This window comes from Rissa tridactyla, chromosome 6 (assembly GCF_028500815.1).
Source record: "Rissa tridactyla isolate bRisTri1 chromosome 6, bRisTri1.patW.cur.20221130, whole genome shotgun sequence".
NCBI classification, from domain to species: domain Eukaryota; kingdom Metazoa; phylum Chordata; class Aves; order Charadriiformes; family Laridae; genus Rissa; species Rissa tridactyla.
In genome coordinates this window covers 11575780-11594135 of record NC_071471.1, presented here as the reverse complement: position 1 = coordinate 11594135, position 18356 = coordinate 11575780, and the positions used below count along the sequence as shown (strand labels likewise).

General features: G+C 48.9%; 1 protein-coding gene across 2 annotated transcripts in view; it reads left to right on the top strand.

Annotated features, from left to right (window-relative positions):
• The window catches only part of INPP5D (inositol polyphosphate-5-phosphatase D), a 60466-nt gene that overhangs the window by 9502 nt on the left and 32608 nt on the right, over positions 1–18356 (top strand). The window lies entirely within an intron of this gene.

Here is an 18356-nt window from a genome sequence, read left to right as displayed (position 1 = left end):
AACACACACCCCTTCACCTCCCCGCCTTCTAGTTCTCTGTAGAGAATTCTGCAGGGTATTATTTACAAATAAATGTGTCCTCATCCTCTCTGGGGAGGGATTATTGGGCTACTGCCAGATCCAGAGAGTGTTGTTAGGACTCCATGGGATCTTTCCTTTTGAAATCTCCTAAGGAAACATGATCTACTAGAAGTACACCCGAACCGACCTCTTGGGATCTGTGTTGTGATTGTGAGGGATTTCTCCTGTTCGTACACTGTGGAACGGAGCGGGACTGTGCTGGAACACCTTTGTGTGCCGGGTTGCCACAAGCTGTAGGGCGAGCGTCAGGAGTCGGCTAAATAAAGTGTGCCGTGAACTCGTGTTTTGAAGCCACAGCACCTCCCGCTTTGTGCTGCTTTATCCCGGCTCTATGGGAGAGGGAGACGAGGGGGCTGGATGCCTCTGGCGAGGGAGAGAGATGCGGTGAGGGTTGTATTCGAGGCTCGGAGCAAAACAGTCTCCTGTTGTTGGCGGCTGGTCTCAGTACATTGTTCCAGTGGGGCCAGGGGTTTCTGGGTGCTGGTCTCTTGGGTTTGGGGTAAAACAAAACCTACTTCACGTGTATTAAAGGATCAGATTTTTGAAAAGAACAATTCTCCTGCGCAAGGGCATAAATGCCGTTAAATAGGATGGAGTTTTGACATTTAAAAAAAAAAAAAAAAAGAGGGAATCTACTAATCCTGTGGAATTCGATCAGGTGTTAAATTAGTACAGCAATCTGTAGATGCTTCTCATTTCTGGGTTTATTTAAAAAAAAAAAAGCCATATAGGAAAGATTCAATACTAAATCCTGAGATTAGCCTGTATTAGTTATAAATATGGGCCCTGATTGCGTGGTGTGACCTTTTTTGCCTGCACCGTGCTCCTTCCTGGAGCTCACAAAGTTGTCTTCCTGCCCGCTGACAGCAGGTTCAGAAGATGGGTGATATCACAGCTACACACGCAGCCCTTGTGACCTGACAGTTCTCCCTCTGCCACTCTGTGGAGTTCTTTCCCCTTTAAAGCTGCAAGTCGCTTCGCATTTTTTTGCGTTTTGGAGAGTAGATTTCATTAATTTTTTTTTGTTTTTTAATTAGAGCCTGGTCTGTCACTAGTGGAACAATACTTAGGGTAATTTTTTTTGCATGTTTAAATTAACTGTTCAAGTACAGGTGGCAGAAAGGAAGGTGTAAATTTTTGCATTCAGAGGTGCACATTTTTGCATTCAGGCCGAAGAAAAAAATATTTGCATAAGTCCTTCCAGCATTTTGTGGCATGCGATGTGGTCTGCCCTTGGGTGTCTGTGCCCGCAGCAGCCCTGCAGCAGTTGGCGTAGGCATGAGCCCCTCTTGCCTGCTGTACCTGGAACCAAACCCCCCAAAACATACCACGCCAGAGTAGTTACCATCACAGGCTTCTTTTCTTTTAACGCGAATATAAATTCTTTCCCTTCTTTCCTGGGACTGCTGAATTCTCTCCTTCTGTTACTTGAGACTTCAAAACATAGGCAAAGAAGTCCATGGCTTGGATGACTCAAACGCGCATCCTGCGGCTGAAAACATGTTTAAGAAAGGAGGGGAGGAGTAAAAACCCCCTGTGAAACCCAGGACTGTAACAGCAAGTAGAGATCGTTGTCCTCGGGCTGAGAACCAGTACTCACCACGTCAGCCTGCTGACGCTCGCTGCAGTAAAAGACTGAGAAGTGAGAGAGGAAGAGAGCAAAACCCTACAGTTAGGCAGAGACCCAGGAGCAGGGCACAAGGCTGGAGATCGACTGCCTCCGAGGCAGCGTAGCTGCTGCCCGCCTGGCGGGCCAGGCACGGCTGCGGTACTTCAGCTTTCTGCTCTGTAAAAATAAATGTGATTTTTTTTATTTTTTTTTTTTTCTTCTCCCTTGCTCAAACAGGGGAGGCGTGATTAACGCCGGGCTGTTGAGGGTTTGGGGGCTAGCTGAGTGTAATGGTGTTTGTGCGAAGAGGGGCAGAGCAGCAAAGGCGTCTTGGGGAATCAGAAGATCAAACTAAACACTAGAGACCAACTACAGGCGCTAAAACTGTCTTTCCAAGCTGGGCATCTATAGCTGGCTCTTGCCATCTAGATTCATAGAAGATAAAACTTTCCCATGCTGTCACTTGAAGTGTCTCATTTACACAACTCGTTGAGGTGTCAATATGACCCTCATCGCTACACAACCTGAATTTCTTGGGATCTTAGCATCTCCACGAGGAGGGGAAGTGCTCTTGTTCCCGTTTTACAAAGGGGGAACTCGGTCCCAGTCTGTTAAGGAGGATTGGGTTACTGAAAATAATTTTAAATAGCTGTCCCTCACTGACTTTGGCAGGCTCAGATGTGTGGGATGCATCAGTGCTCATCCCCCCTCATTTCAGATGTGCCGTCAGAGCTGCCACAGAGTCAAAGCTGGGCTGCACATCTGCAGTCAGCAGGGAAGAAACAGGTTTTTGACCTGGGTGGGTTAAACTGTCTTTGGCAGGTCCTGTCTCTCTCTGTTGCCTAAAGAGCCCGGAGAACCCCCTCGGGCTGCTGGACTTGGCAGGCTGAAGTCAGGTAAGGAAATTCCCGTTACAGCTGAGTCTTTCTCAGCGCGAGAATATGCTGAGGTCAAAAGCTGCTCTTGAAAAACTGTGGTACCACCTGCGCCTAATGCTTTTTACCCCATTTCACCTTTATGTGCTGTGACTTTAAAAGCTCACTGTCAAGAGCGTAACCTGCCTCCTGAGTGAGGAGGCTTGAAAGAGGGGGTGCGAAGGAAGATGCTGGAGTCTGGTCAGTAAATGCGGATTGGCATTAGGATAGTGCGGCAGCGTCTCTAAAACCCTGTGGAGTTTGATCCCACTAGGCTTCTGGCTCATCTCAAATAGGAGCTCTCAGCTTGTGTTATCTGATGGCTGTTCAGCCGCGTAGCTGCTGCGCAATCAGTCACTTCCCAGCGGCAGGAGATCGCATCTCAGTTCATGCTCACAGTCTATCAGATAACGCTTCTTAGGTCATTTGCACGATCAGTCACTTATCTCCTGCCGCTCTGTGTGAGGGGAGATATCCTGATGGACAGGTGTCAACATCGCACAACATCTGGCTGTCACCAGAAATGTGTAGTTCTGGGAACAGCTTTAGCTCGTCCTTAAAGGTGGAGTCTCCTTAGGGAAGTGGGGCATCTGCAGAGCAGGCTCTGGGTTGCTCGGTGCCACGGGCAGACTTTAAAGTGTCCTCCTGTGCTGTGCAGAGTCTGGTCTGTGGGTTTGAGGGAGTCCCAGTGCTCCCCTGCGGGCACCACCTGGTGCTTTGGCTCAGCCACGTAAGGGTCCCGTTCTGCGACCCACAACTGGAACCCGGCGCGTTTGCCCACCCCCTCGGGGCTCAGGCTCCGCCAGCCCCGCTGCTGCCTTCTGGCAAGGGCGCTCTGTCCTCTCCGTCTTGCAAACCCGTTGTTTTGCTTTGCTTTGTTGGTTTTTTTTCCTCTTGAATTGCCCCGTTCTCCCGTCCGTGCCGCTGTCAGGGGTCTAGTTGGGTACCTGCCTTGGAACGTCGTGGGCTGCCAAAGACGGAGGCTCCCCATCACCCACAGCGCTCTGGACAGGCTGTGCATTTTTTTGGCTGCTCCGCAGGGGAGAGCAGAAATAGAGCATGGCTTGAGCCGGGGGTAGGAACCACTTTATGTTTTCAGGCAAACTGGAATAAACTTTAAAAAAAAAAAAAAAATGCATTCAGGTGAAACGTGTCATTTCGATTTTGAGCTTTTCAGAAGCAACCACACTGTTGCCAGGATCCTGAAGAAAAATGTTATTTCAGATGGAAAAAATGGATCATCCTTTTGAAAAAGTCCAGATAAGCAATTTTGAAATTTTTACCTTTTTTGTTTTTGTTTTTGTTTTTTTTTTTAAATTAGTAGGGGGGAGACAGGGGCTGAATGAAGGCCATGCTTTGCATAGCACATGCTCTAACCCCTTTCATATTTATTTTTTTTTTAAGAAGCTGGGGTGTTTTTTTTTTTTGCTTTGAGCAAAACTGTTTGACCAGCTCCAGGGTTTGGCAGTTTCTGTGGATTACCTTGCTGGGGGAAGGAATCGCGAAAAACTGCCGCCTTCTCAGGCTGCGTAAGAGACTGTATTGCAGTATGGAAAACATTAGTATTTTGAGAGTTACTGCCTGCCTTTTCCTCTGCGCTTCGCTTTCCCGGGCTGTCCGAGCTGCACCTCTCCGTGACAGAAAGCCGCGGTGTGCCTGCACCTCCCATCAACTCTGCAGTTCTGGTGCCAGATCGCCATTCCTGTTGCATCCGTGCCCAAATTCACCATCGCTGCGAGAAATGAAAAATTACTTATACTTGCTGCAGGGGGAGGGTCTGACCCTATTTATGTGTGGGTTTTGCTGACTTCGGTGAAAATTATAGATGCCCTGGCAGTGCTGTTTTACCTTGAGTGATCATCTAGCGCCTTTTTTTTTTTTCTTTTTTTTTCTTTTTTTTTTTTTTTCTGGTAAAATTGTCTAGTCTGATAGGAGGCTGCATGCAACAGGAAGCAGTGGTGCTCTGCGAGCAGTTACAGAGCTGTGACTCACTGAATCCACTGACGCTGAAGCTGTAGGTTACCACTGTACTTGTACTAGCTCCCAGAAGGCAGGAATGCCGATAAATACTGTACATGGGGGTTTCCTGCTGAAACCCTTTCTTGCCAGAACACTTCTAGAAACACATATTTTGGGGGGAAGAAACCCCTAGATTGGCACTCTGTCTGCATATGGGCTGGCTAAATATGCCAGAAAGACCAAAATCCTCCGTCCCAGGTCGGGCAAGACACACACCGAGACGTCTGGCTGTTTGCGTCAGCCGGCCGGCAGGGTTGTCCCTGCCTTCGGGCAGAATTTGGTCTGGCTTCTGTTTGTGAGTCCTACAGGGTGGAGCTCGGCGTAAAAGCTTCTTCGGGCGCGTTCACCTGCTCGCAGAGGGCAGGCATATGGCTGCCCCTCCTGCCAGCGTGGTCTTGGTAAAAGCGTGAGTTCGGGTCACTTCCCGCCTTCCCGGTGTCACCACTCTTGTCACCAGCGCCAGAGGCAGCCTCTGGCTGCAGCACTGAGTCCTTGGCGAGCCCTTGACAGGCAGACGCAAAGTTTCTGTCCTTCTTTTTGATCCTGCACTGCAATCTCTGTTTGCTGTACTGCTCCAACACACAGAACGATGGAATGGCCCAGGTTGGGAGGGACCTTTCAGGTCATCGAGCCCAACCATCAACCGAACTCTGACAAAAACCATCACTAAACCATATCTCTAAGCACTATGTCGACCCGGATTTTAAATACCTTCAGGGATGGCGCCTCCACCATTTCCCTGGGCAGCCTGTTCCAATGCTTAATAACCTTCTCAGTGTAAAAATTTTTCCTAAAATTCATCCTAAACCTCCCCTGGCGCAACTCGAGGCTGTTTCCTCTTGTCCTATCGCCTGTTCCTTGGGAGAAGAGCCAAGAACAGCTTTTCTATAGTAAGGATTTTGTGATTTGCCTTGGATTTACCTGTATCTGGTCAAAACCCTTTCTACTGGGAGATTGCACTTGAGCTGGTGTCAGTGGGAGACAATGCAAAGCAAAACCCTTTGGGTGACGTTCACCCGTTCACAACGTTGCGGCCACTTAACAACTTGTGTCAGCCACGTAGGGATTTGTACTTGCTCAAAATCTATGTCAAAACCTCACAGTCTCCAGCAAGGACAGGACAGGCACAGGCCTGCCCAAAATACTCCCTGCAGGCTGCATGGAGATTGTTATTTCCGCGGAAAACTTGCCCCTCCATTGGCACTGAAAGGCTGAGGTACAATTAGGGTGGTTACTCGTCTGGGATATAAGCAAGGGGCAAGTGGACAACCCAATAATTGTTAGGAGCAATGGCTCAAAACATGGTTAGGGAAATGCATTTCTCGTATGCCCAAATACATGATTTAATTACGTTAAGCCTCATTTTATTACTGAAAACGATGGACGTTCCCATTTGAGTATTTTTCAATGTAGTTTAATGTTGATTTACATCAGTTTGTAAAACTCTTTCCAGTCTTTATGTGTAGGACTGAAAGTAATTTGCAGTCAGGGCTTAGCAAAATCTGTGGACTTTGCGTTTCTGCAAACTATCCGAATCTGTTTAGACAAGAGAAATGTTTTTTCCACCGTTGCATCTGAGGTAGGAGTAAACAGTGCATTTCACCGGTTTTGAAAAACTGAAAGAAGCAGCATTTAATAAGAGAACGAGGTATTTCCTGAAACATGCACATTCCTGCTCCCAAATCTCTCAGTATACAAAATTCTTCATACAAACAAACCATATCCAGCTTTTGTCTAGTTTGAACCCTTCCAGAATGTTTCCAGTTTCCTGAAAATATAAAAAAAAAAAACCAACAAACTTTCAGAGAAGATGGTTTAAATCAGGATAAAGTGATGTTATTATTTTGTTTTTCAAGCTTCAAAAAACAAAATCGAGTATTTGAAAGCTAGTGTGTGCCATGAAGTGAAATGTCTTTTCCTTTTACCTGTATGTGGTTTTAGGTAAAATTTCACTCTAAAGAGTGAAATGCCAAGGAATGCGAAGAAATTTTTTGTTACAGATTGCGCTCCAATAAATGTCTTATAAATGCCATAAAGCCTTCATTGCGCTGAAACAACTGAAAATTGCAAACAGGCCCCCCTCGCTGAATGTACAAAAGCAACTTCCAGGCGCTGCAAAATACTTCAAGATTCAGCAGATAAAAGATTGGGGCTGTTAAACAGTAACCGATTTAACAATTATTTTTCAAATCGGCTCCAGTCGGTGTTTGAGAGGCCACGTGCACAATCCTAACTGAGGCGAGCACCTTGAGGACACGCACCTCAACGTCTCCAGGAGTAGAAAATGAAAAAAATTCCCAAAATTTTAAAACTCTTCTGGTTAACGGGAAAAAAGAATTGAAAACGTACACAACCAACATTATCAACAAGAAAATATTCTCCTTTTTTCAGTAATTTGACGGATGCTAGCTTTAATATTATCAGTCGCATAGTGTTATAACCATAGGATTGTCGTGTCCTTTTCACATTCTGTATTTCCAAAAACTTCTGATGAAGCTTCATAACTGAGTTTAAAGCATCCAGGGAGACGGCAGATCATTCCCCTTCCAGCAGTGTGGGAAGGAAGGACTATGTCTTATTGCTTCTGTGCTTTGACACACGATGGGTCACAGAGAAAAATACTCGTTTTTTCAGGCAAGTCTTGAGTTCTTTTCTCAAAGAAAAAGAAGCTAACATATTGCTGGTGCTACACATGGCTTTTTGTCCTGATCATTTAAAGCATTTTGTCCTGGTTGCACTTGTTTTAGGTAAACGAGGTCTGTTCCACCAATACTTTTCAAATTTACCTTCTGGTGGTTGAAACTATTTCTGTTTAAAGTTTTAAAAGACGTAGAATTTTGGGCCCCTCACCACAAGAAAGACACCGAGGGGCTGGAGTGTGTCCAGAGAAGGGCAACGGAGCTGGTGAGGGGTCTGGAGCACAAGTCTTGTGAGGAGCGGCTGAGGGAGCTGGGGGAGTTCAGCCTGGAGAAGAGGAGGCTGAGGGGAGACCTTCTCGCTCTCTGCAACTCCTTTAAAGGAGGGGGTAGCCAGGGGGGGTCGTCTCTTCTCCCAAGGAACAGGCCATAGGACAAGAGGAAATGGCCTCAAGTTGCACCAGGGGAGGTTTAGGGTGGATATTAGGAAAAATTCCTTCACTGAAAGGGTTGTCAAGCATTGGAACAGGCTGCCCAGGGCAGTGGTGGAGTCGCCATCCCTGGAGGTATTTAAAAGCTGGGCAGACGTGGTGCTTAGAGATATGGTTTAGTGATGGTTTTTGTCAGAGTTCGGTTGATGGTTGGACTGGATGATCTGAAAGGTCCCTCCCAACCCGGGCAATTCTATGATTCTATCCTTTAGTTTTCAGATTGCTGCATAAATGCAAAGCACACAGGACTTGATTTCAAATGACAGACTGGTTTGGGGAACTGAAACAGGCTTCATGAAAGACAGCTCGGGTTCAGTCATTTCAGAGCCCCTCGGAGAGAATGAAGTCACAGCACAGCTTTTGGTCGTTCCCAGGCCTTTGCCATGCTGCCTGACTTCTTCTGTCTTCAGGTTGTACCTTCTGACAGAGTTTTCCATCTCAGTTCGCCTTTGAAAGTCTGAGTCGTTTCCCAGGGCTCTACAGCTCCCTTTTTCCAGTGTTTTAAAGGATAACACCCAGCACAGCTGGGTCCAGCAACCCCCTGTGGCTGGAGTACCGCCCCACGGGCTGGGGTTGCTCTGTGTTAGCAGCCTGTCCCGCCTGGGTTACAATTCAGGCCTCGTGCTTCCAACCTTGACGGGGGCGTAGTCACCTGGGTCGCTTAAAAGCTTTAGTATAAAGTGTTCTTTGGGCTGGAGCCGGGTGGAACCCAGGTGCAGCAGGTGCTGGCTGCTGGCAGAGGCACGGGGTGGCCTTTCCAGAAGGTTTGTCTTCCTTGTTCGCCGCATCCCTGCACCTGTGAAGGCAGACCCTTGGCTTGGGTCCAGTTCTAGGGGGCAAAGTTTAGCCCCAAATTTGTAACCCCACACCCACTATTTTTATTCCAGAGGTGCAGTCGAGGTGGGGAATGTAAAAGGAGAGGGTTTGAAGGATGGGGTTTTTTTGTTTGGTTTTAGTTTTGTGGTTAGTTTTGCTAAATGGCGGTGCTTCTTCAGGCTGGGTTCTGCGTCTGTTCAGTTAGCAGGGATGGCTCAGCGCTTACGTCTGATCGAGTCAGGGTTTGTCTTACGCATGCAGCAAATCAATGAAATAAGGGACAGTCCCTTGAAAGAACAGGACAAATGGTCACCCTTAGTGTCACACTGTTGAGAGAACAGTTGCTGTAGCTTAGAGCCTGAGAAATTTTGCAGGCTGAAGACAGGAAATTGTAACACTAAGGTGCTCACCCTTATCTGTGCATTGCTTATGGCTTTTAGTTATGCAATCCCAGAAAGTTATGCAGTATAATGGGGTGAATGCAGCTGCTTTACGTGCACTTTCTGCCTGCGGTGCTTTGCTTCAATAAGTATGACTTCTTTAATCTTACATTTTCTTTTTTCCGCTGGACATTTTTATGTACTTCACACATATTTAGTGCTCGGTGCCTGTGGAAACCGGGATCCATTCAGCACAGAAGGCAACAGGGAAGGCACAGAACTGAGGATGGATCCTCCGCCGCCTGCCCGCTAGTGAGCGCGGTGGAGGCGGTGGGCTAGTGCCCGCTAGTGAGCGCTGGCAAAATCAGAGCAATGACCTCCAGGAGCTGCCTTCAGAAACGCCGACTGTGTTACACTCCCTGCCTGGTTGCCTTCCTCGCTCCTGAGAACCCGTGCTTTCAAGCTTGTCTCGGGAATCACTAGTGCTAGATACGTTTTGTGAAGAAATGAAAATGGAAGCTTGCCTTTGACTCCAGGCGCTGAAGCTTTTTCAGTGGAAAATCAAAAAAGCACGAGGCTTGTGATAAAATTACAAGAGCTGCCAGAAGTGGCGTACTCCAAAACTTTTACTTAAGTTCTACCCACACGCTACAGAGGTGCTAAAAAAATTGCATCAGATCCCCGTGGATCGGCAGCCCTTGCTCATTCATCACCAACTCATCTGACTTGCACCCTGTAGCTAAATTTACCACCAGCGCCTCATGTTCTCTCATGGAGCCACACTGTTCTTTGCTTGTTGTTGATGTAAATCTTATTTATTACAATACAAAGAAATACGGAAAGGGTCGCTTGCTCAGGAGGTGTCTCTTGGTGCTGCAAGTTGGATCGTTATGTCCTGAGTTGGTAAAATTGTTCTCGATGGCTAGAGTTTAAAGGGTTTATTTACTGCGAAGGACTACCTCAAGTATGTGGTGTTGGTGCTTTCTGTCATTGCTCAGTGTTCTTACCGGCTTCTGTCTAACTGTATTAGTTAGATATTTGGCAATTAACAAACTTTTTATGTGAACTGTGGAGTGCCGGAGCAGAGTGGAACGGGGTCCCTAAGTAGGATCTGAGTTACGTTATTTTTGTGACCCATGTCTTTATCTGGTGTGGGAGAATGCAGGTTCCAAAGACTTCTAGAAGTCCTTCGCTTTCCAGAACTTCTAATATGTTTTTCTTTAGGATGTAGAATTTTAACAAGGAACTTGAGATAAAAATGTGGCAACCGGCTATACTCTACTGAAAACTCCTTTCAGTTTTTTTCCTTCACTTCAACAGACTCTCTTAATTTGCAGGCGTCCCAGTTCTGCCACAGGAGCGCTTGTGAACATGACCGATCTTTGGGCTGCCAGAGCGAAGCCTGAGTGGGAACATGTAGAGGAAGACTCTTGCAGGGCCAGAAGAGATCAGAAGGGGCAGATATGACAGCCAGGATCTTTTGAAGATTAACCCAAACCGGGATCACGTTCCACGCATAGAACATGTTTAGCCTTTAAAACCGAGCACAAGCAAAACGCATTGTGCTTCCCAATTCTCTTCCATGACGTTGCGGATAGGAAAAAAAGCGAGATGGACGTTTTGGCCAAAATTGGATGAGGAGGAAGTTCAGGTTTCAGGTCTAGATTTGCACTGTCCCCGATGAATTGGAAGGGAAGCCCTGATGTGCCCCTCCTGCCGGGTTAGCAACAGAGGCAAGGGTGCTTATTTGTACCTGGTGGACTTGTTTCCATGTTTCCGGCTCACAGCAATAGGATTCAGACTCCACGCACGTGTCGCAAGCAAGTGAGGAAGGAGGTGCTGAACTTTAACATCTGTTCTGGGCAAACTAGGGTGAAAGAGCGAAAATTGCTTACTGCTCCCATTTTTCTGAATAGATGTAATAAGCAAAGAATTGTGATGCAGTGCCAGTAATTCCTATACGGTGTCTCTTATGTCAGCATTATGCTTAAAGAAACGGAGCTCATGGTAGAGGCAATATGTAATGGTGTCCTTGAGTTGCATTGGAGGAACAGAGGGAATTTTACAAGATTGACAACACAGTAATTTTCTTTATTTTTTCCTCTTTCTTTTAACTTTGCTTGTTTGGATGTCTGGTTTTCAGCCAGGAACACAAGCTAGGAGTAACGCATACTTGGTTGTTATTAAATTGCAAGTCCTTGTTTCCTTCCGTGAATAATCTCTTCCAGAAATTCTGAAGCCCTCTTTCCCCGAACTCTCTGATTTCCGTGATTTTCACCCAAATTCTTAAATGTAAAAGGCCACTGTAGCGAAAGTGACGTGAATAAGCAAACTGGGGACCAAACCGTATGCAGAATGAGACGAGAAGGCCTTCATCATCTCCTGCCTCAGAGGAGACGCAGGGACTGTTCACCTTCCATCCCCCCAGCGTTATGCAAACTGTATATTTTACAACAGGACTAACTCTAAGCCATTCTCCCAGAAATTCGTATGATTTTTTTCCAAGCAAGGACGCACTGCTCTACCCACCCGCCGGCACCCTCTGCCCAGGTCCCCTGGGTTCCTCCCCCTGCCTCTTCTCTCGTGTTCAGTTCCCCTGCCAGGGACCTTCTTGCTGAGCTTCACACCCACCGTACCAACCCCCTGCCCGCTCGCAGCTTCCCACCACATCTTAAAGTCCCTTCCATGTCGCGGGATCCCCCTTTTCCTCAGCCGCGCGCTTCCTCCTCTCCCTTTGTACCCCCTACTCAGCCCCATGTTCTTCCCAGCCCCAGGCGTCGCATTCGAAATAGGGGGTGCTTTTTTTGGTGGCTTGTATTTTGGGAAGTGGCTGTTTCTCCCAGCTGTGATTCCTGCCTGTGATCCCATTCCTGTGAAACGCTCCCAAAATTTCCTAGCAGAAGATTTGATCTAAAAATAAGAAATGTTTTCTAACAAAGCAAAACTGAAACACAACCAGGTTGCTTTAAAATGCTTTAAAAAAAATAATAAAATTTACCAGGAATTTCTTAGCTCTTAGGTTCAGCTCTTTTGTGAAATCTAAAAGCCTGCCTATGTGAGAGCCAAAAGTACATTTAAAAATGCCCGCTAGACTTCCTAGCTAACAGACAGTCTTGAAGACAACTTTTTTTCCAAACCAGGAAGCCTAAGAATTTTTTTTTTTCCAAATCTAAAAGGAAAAAAGTTCCTGCCAGCCTTTCGCACCAAAGTAGAAGCGACCTGATTTTCAGCTTCCGTTCAAGTTGGTGGGTATTGCCAGAATTTTATAACTTTGAAAAACTTATTGACTGCTACTGAAATGCCTATATATGGGTTTAAATACCTGGTTTAAGGCACTCTGGTTAGAAAATATTGCCCTTAAGCAATATAACCAGATGACCAGTTTCCTAGTTCCTCCTTGTGCCTTGGCTCAGGAAAGGAAAACACTTCCTCTTCCTTCTGAGGGCCCCAGGCTTCCTGTGCCATCTATTTATACCATTGTTGTAATGAACCCCAAGTTAACCGCTTCCTTGCCCTGCTTAACGTGGGCTTTACATCTTTTATGTCTCTCTTGATTTGTGTCTTTATACTCTGCTTGCAGCTTCTCTTAAAGGTGCGTTCGGAGTTGGAGTGTCTTTGTTAAGGTGCCCCATTGGCCAGGTGGCGTTGCCTGGAGATAATGAAAAAGAGGGGACTTCTTAAGCTGGGTGCTGTTGGCCTCTTTACACCAGAGAGAAAGGGAGATTCGATGATCTCAGGCACACAAAAACCTGTGGAAAATTTTAGGTAGATGAGCTTGGAAAAGGGATCGCAAGATTTAACCAAAGGGGATTAGAGGCTGCGGTCAAACCGGTTTTCATGAAATGAAGAACCCAGGCGCCTATTCGGCATGAAGGCAAGAACAAGTTGTAGCTAGTTGGTTTAAACCATCATACAGTGAGCGTCGAGAAGTTGGAAGGGGAATTGATAACTGGAAGAACCTGCAGAACAAAGGGCAGTTTCTGGAGGACAGGAGACACCAAGACATCCTGTGGGAAAGGAGGTTTCCAGCCAAAAGGGCTGGAGTCAGAAGGCTGTGCGGAAGATCTGAGAGTCCGTGGTTTGGGATGCAGTTGAACTGGCTGGGCTGCTCAGGACAAGCACGAACGTGGTCAGCTTCACCAGCCTCCTTCAAGGAGCAGGATCTGGACAAAGAGGCAGATTTGCGGAGGGCTTCCCACAGTGGCAGAATTAGGGGTTGCAGGAGGCCTTGCAGGGTCTCTGAGCCCAGCGTTTGCCCCATTTTCAGGCTGAATCAGGATTAGGTGCTCGCTAGCCAGCCGTGGGGAACTGAGTACTCTGCCCTGCGGCGCGACATGGACACGTGCTCTCCCCGTGCAGCCTGGCAAGGTTCCCTGTGATCTAACCTACGCCTCCTCTGCTGCAAAGCAAGCCAGCCACATCTGCTGCCCTCGGGGGACTTGCGGCACAGCTGCTTGCCATCTTCTTTATAAGAGAATTTAAAACTTCTAAGACTGCTGCTGGGACGTCTCCAGGCTGTCTCTTTGCCACACTGTACCAGTCCCTTTCTCCTGAACTTTCCTTGTCAATCACATTTTCCAACTCTTTAGCTGTCCTTGTAATTTCACCTTGGGACTCTCTGTGGTATTTTCACATGTTCTGTAAAAAATGGTGCCCCAGGCTGGACACAACAGTCCAGCTAAGGCTTTATGGCACCAAGTATGGTAGAAGAGTTTCTTCCTGCATCTCATATGTTGTAGAGAGGTTGTAGAGAGGTGGGGGTCAGTCTCTTCTCCCAAGGAACAGACGATGGGACAAGAGGAGATGGCCTCAAGGTGCACCAGGGGAGGTTTAGGATGAATTTTAGGAAAAATTTTCGCACTGAAAGGGTTGTCAAGCATTGGAACAGACTGCCCAGGGAAGTGGTGGAGGCACCATCCCTGGAGGTATTTAAAAGATGGGTCGACATAGTGCTTAGAGACATGGTTTAGTGATGTTTTTTTGTCAGAGTTCGGTTGACAGTTGGATGATCTGAAAGGTCCCTCCCAACCTGGGCAATTCTACGGTTCTATGATATGACACTCCCATTAATAGATCTTAGAAAGACAGGCTTTTTCTGATGCTGTTTCCCACTGTAAAATTGCTGCACAGCCTCCGATTCACTGTTATCCAGGTTCCTTTGTGCAATTCTGCTGGTTGCCGGGCTGTTTCCCTATATCGTGTACGTTGACTAGGTGTTTCCTTTCCATACGCCATGGCTACCGGCAGCACAAAGCTGAGGCACCAGCGGTGATGCTGGGGGAATTGCCATGGAGACAGATGTGGCATGTTGCCGTGGATATGACACTTGCCATTCACGTTTCTAATGACTTGGAACAATCCACTTCGCAATTAAAACAAGATCTATCCTGTGATAACCCCGAGGAAACAGTTACTTACTCAAGGCAGGCGGTGGCGGGGCGGGAAGTGGATTTAATTGTCGCGCTCTGCTGGGATGGTTCCAGCCTGCTCCGCGCTGCCCCGTCCTGCTCGGTCGTGTTTGCCGTGCCCCGTTCTGCCTCTGCTCCCCGGCTTATAAACCAGAGACAGTTTGCATAAAGCTGAGGCTCCGTTTTGCCTTGCTGCTGTCATCCAGCATGGTTTGTCTCGAGGACATTTATTCCGAGGCCTACAGGAAAGCTGGGGAGGGACTGTTAGCAAGGGCATGTAGCGACAGGACAAGGGGCAATGGTTTTAAACCAGAGCAGGGTAGGTTTAGATTAGACATTAGGAAGAAGTTCTTTACACTGAGGGAGGTGAGACACTGGAACAGGTTGCCCAGAGAGGTGGTGGAGGCCCCATCCCTAGAGACATTCAAGGCCAGGCTTGATGAGGCTCTGAGCAACCTGATCTAGTTAAAGATGTCCCCGCTGGCTGCAGGGGGGTTGGACTAGATGGCCTTTAGAGGTCCCTTCCAACCCAACACATTCTATGAGTCTATTTGGAGTGCACCATCCCTCCAGTTTTTGATACTGCACTCCGCAGCCAGATGAAGACCCACTCAATGCGAGTGTTCTATTGTCCACCCCTTCTGTTCCTTCCCAACCTGTACATCTTTGCCACAAGTTAAAGCGTGAAGAAAGCATATGTCCCAGCTACGTGCTGCTGTCTTTGCTTGGTGGCAGTGAAAACTGATTGACTAGGCTTCAGGTAGGTCATCTAGCAACCTGAGTGCTGGCTGCAGCGTTGCGGAGCCAGGTTTTCTGTGCTAAACTGATGCTACCCCAGCGTCATCCCTGCGGTCCTGGGCATTGCTGGGCTGGGAGCGCCCTGCAGACACGGGGACGGTCCGATTGCCCCGCGGCTGGTAGCAAAGGTACGGGCTGGTGGATTCACTGGAGGTGTTCAAGGCCAGGCCGGACGGGGCTTGGAGCAACCTGGTCTGGTGGGAGGTGGAACTAGGTGTTCTTTAAGGTCCCTCCCAACCTAAACCATTCCATGATGCTATGATTTGGAGGGGCTCACGTGGGACTTGTCGCTGGCGGCAAGTCTGAGTGACTTGCACTTGTGTGTCGAACAACGTGACCAACACGCATCTCACAAGCTTCGTTCTCATCCTCTCCCCAAAGGGAGAAGCAGGTGCAGCAGGGGCTTGCTCTTGCTGTCTTCTCTCCCAGTTCAGACAGCTTACCTCTGTGCAGAGGGAGGCAGTGCGCGCCTGGCTCTCCTGGGGGGAGTGGGGACATTTGGGGGACGCCGTGAGCGGAGAAGAGCTCGTTTCACGGTGCAGACAGGCGGAGAGGGTTGTTGGGCACTGCTTTGCCCTGGAGGGGCACAGCCCTTCCCGCACGCTTCCTCTGGTGAGGTCCTTGCAAATAATAACAATTACAATACAAAAGATAAACGAGTCAGAACAATCCAGCCGTCTTTGCTTCTGGATTCCCATGGTGGCAGAACCGCAGTGGGTGTCACGGGGTGGCGGGAGGGCCCCTCCAGCTCCCTCGCCGCGGATCCGGGGCTCCGCCGTCCTTCCCTCTGCGCTTGGGCGCTGCTGCCCACAGCTCCCGGCACCACCGGCTCCCCCTTTCCTTATGGCAGCTGTCACTCTCACCCCACACTGCTCGGGACATGCACTCGGCTCCCTGCTGAATTCTGCCTCAAAATAGGAAAGTGCCGTCCTTTATTTTTACAGTGTGCCACAAGGAGCTGGTCCTTTTTATCCCGCGTGGGCTGGGGGAAGGAGGGCTATCTGAGCGGCTGCGCCACCGGAATGCAGGTTGCCTCTTTCCGGGAATTTGGGTGCGCACAAAGCCCAGCACTTCCATGTGGCCACAAATACGCATTATCCTGGAGGGAGGAGATGGTGGGGTTCAGTGAGAAAGGTGTCTGGAGGTGGTGGGCCGGCTGCCTGGCCGGGGCAGAAGGGGAGCATGACGGCGGGGGCTCTCTGCGCGTACTGCGCCAGCCTGCACGAGTTTATGGCCACTCTGGGGAACGTGAGCTGGAGCAGAGGCTTCGGTCCGCTCTGGGAGCACGATGCAGTGAGTTAGAGGAAGGAGGCCTGTCACAAAATGCTGCTGCTTCTGGTTGCCACAGAGACCAGCACGGTTTCAGAGACTGAACTATCCTTGGCAGCAAAAAGTGCTAATTCAGCCTTTCCTCCCGCTTAGATCAAGGCTCCATTTGGCCTGAAAAGAGCTGTGACGGGCAATCCATCATCTTGCGGGCACCCTGGGAGAGCAGGAGCCGAGCTGCAAAACCAGGCTGAGAAGAGAGCGCCTGGAGGCTGGGGGGGACGCTGTGCGGGGCAGGATGGCGGCTGCGGGGACAGCCGTCGGTCAGGGGGTGCCGGAGCGGCGGGCAGATGGGGAGGCCTTTGGGGGGAGTGAAGCAGGAGTGTGAAGGCGCCTTTGGAAAGAGGAGGAGCGGGGCAGGAATTCCAGCGGCAGGAGAGAGCGCTGATGGCAGGGCTTCCCTCCTGTAAACCCTGGCCGTCCTTTTTGCCCTCCAAGTGTTTCAGGGTCTGGGCGTGCACCGTGATGGGGCTGATGCCTTTTTCCAGGTGCCCTGGGGCAGGGGGGAGGCCAGCGTGGGGCAAAGCAAACCCCCCCAGGCCTCGTCCCTCATGATCCCAGCCCGCCCGTGGGTGCTGTGGGTGGCGGGCAGGAGGCCGCCCAAGCAGATGGAAGCCAGAGGAGGGATGAAGCTGCCGTGGGCTGGGCATGGGGGCTGAGTGCGCTGTGTGGGGGCGCAAGGGATGGACAGGCACCAGGACAGGGATTTCGGAGCAGAGGAAGGTGCCGCAGGGAAGATGAACGGGCAAACATGGAAGCAGCTGGCTGAACTACTCCAGGTCTGTCCCAGTGTGGCACCGTGACTGCAGGACCCTTTCCTATGACGGATTTGAGCTGCGTGCTCTTTCTCCTCAACGGTTTTCCCCGATTCCCAGCCTTCACAGTTGGCATCGAGACACAGAAGAGCCTGGGAGGACCAAGGCGCTGTTTGCATTAATTGGTGTAAATCAGAAGTTTTCCTCATTATGGTGAGCTTGCGCTGCTCTAGCAGAGCAGGCTCCTATGAAGTTTTAGCCAGCGATTTGTTTCAACACCTCTGGCCTCACAAAAAATATAATCCGGTGTTTGCCCAGGCACCACTTCCGTGCTGAATGCGCTGTTTTCCAGTGTACGAGTATAATAGATCTTGATAAATGCAGGAGCACCTGGGCGACAGAAGAGGAGGGTGCACAGGCAGAGCTCTCGGAAACATCAAACCTATTTGTTAGGAAAAACGGTCGGGCTGTGCCTTTAGGGATGTGCAGGTGTTGTTAAAAACGCAAGGTACTTCTGATGGCAGGCCTGAGGGCACCCAAGGCTTCAAATGCGGCTCAGTGCTGAAAGCACTGTCCTAATTTCTGGCCTGAGATTTTACTCTTTGGGAAAATTAAAAAGAAATGTTGTTGCTGCCGGGACCCACCAAAGACATTTTTCTGTGTTCTGCTCAGCGTGGCATATGCTAGCGCTTCTCCTGTTTAATCTCTTGGGTTTTGCTGTATTTGCCTTTTAAACAAAAAAAGTTCACATATAATAAGAAACGGGGTAAACAAAATGGCAGGTAAATAAGCGTGTTCAAACTTGTGTTAAAACTTTGTGCATGTTGATTTTTACAGGCCGTAATTGCAATCCAAAACGAAATTAAAACATCCTGCCTGTTAGTCAGAGGCAGAATGTCTGCAGTATGGCTGCGGAACAAGTTATTCCAAATTGGAGGCAAAGCTTTAATTCCTTATTAACTAACCACATTTCCTGTGCAAAATGTGGCTTTGCGCGCGGAAAACGGCGCAAGTCGAGCCTGCCGTTGGGGTGGTCGGGTCCTCCTTTTGATTGCCTGCCGCTGCTGTATCCCCACATGCGAGCGGTTCCCGGCGTCGCTCTTTTAAGTCAAGAACAAGCATC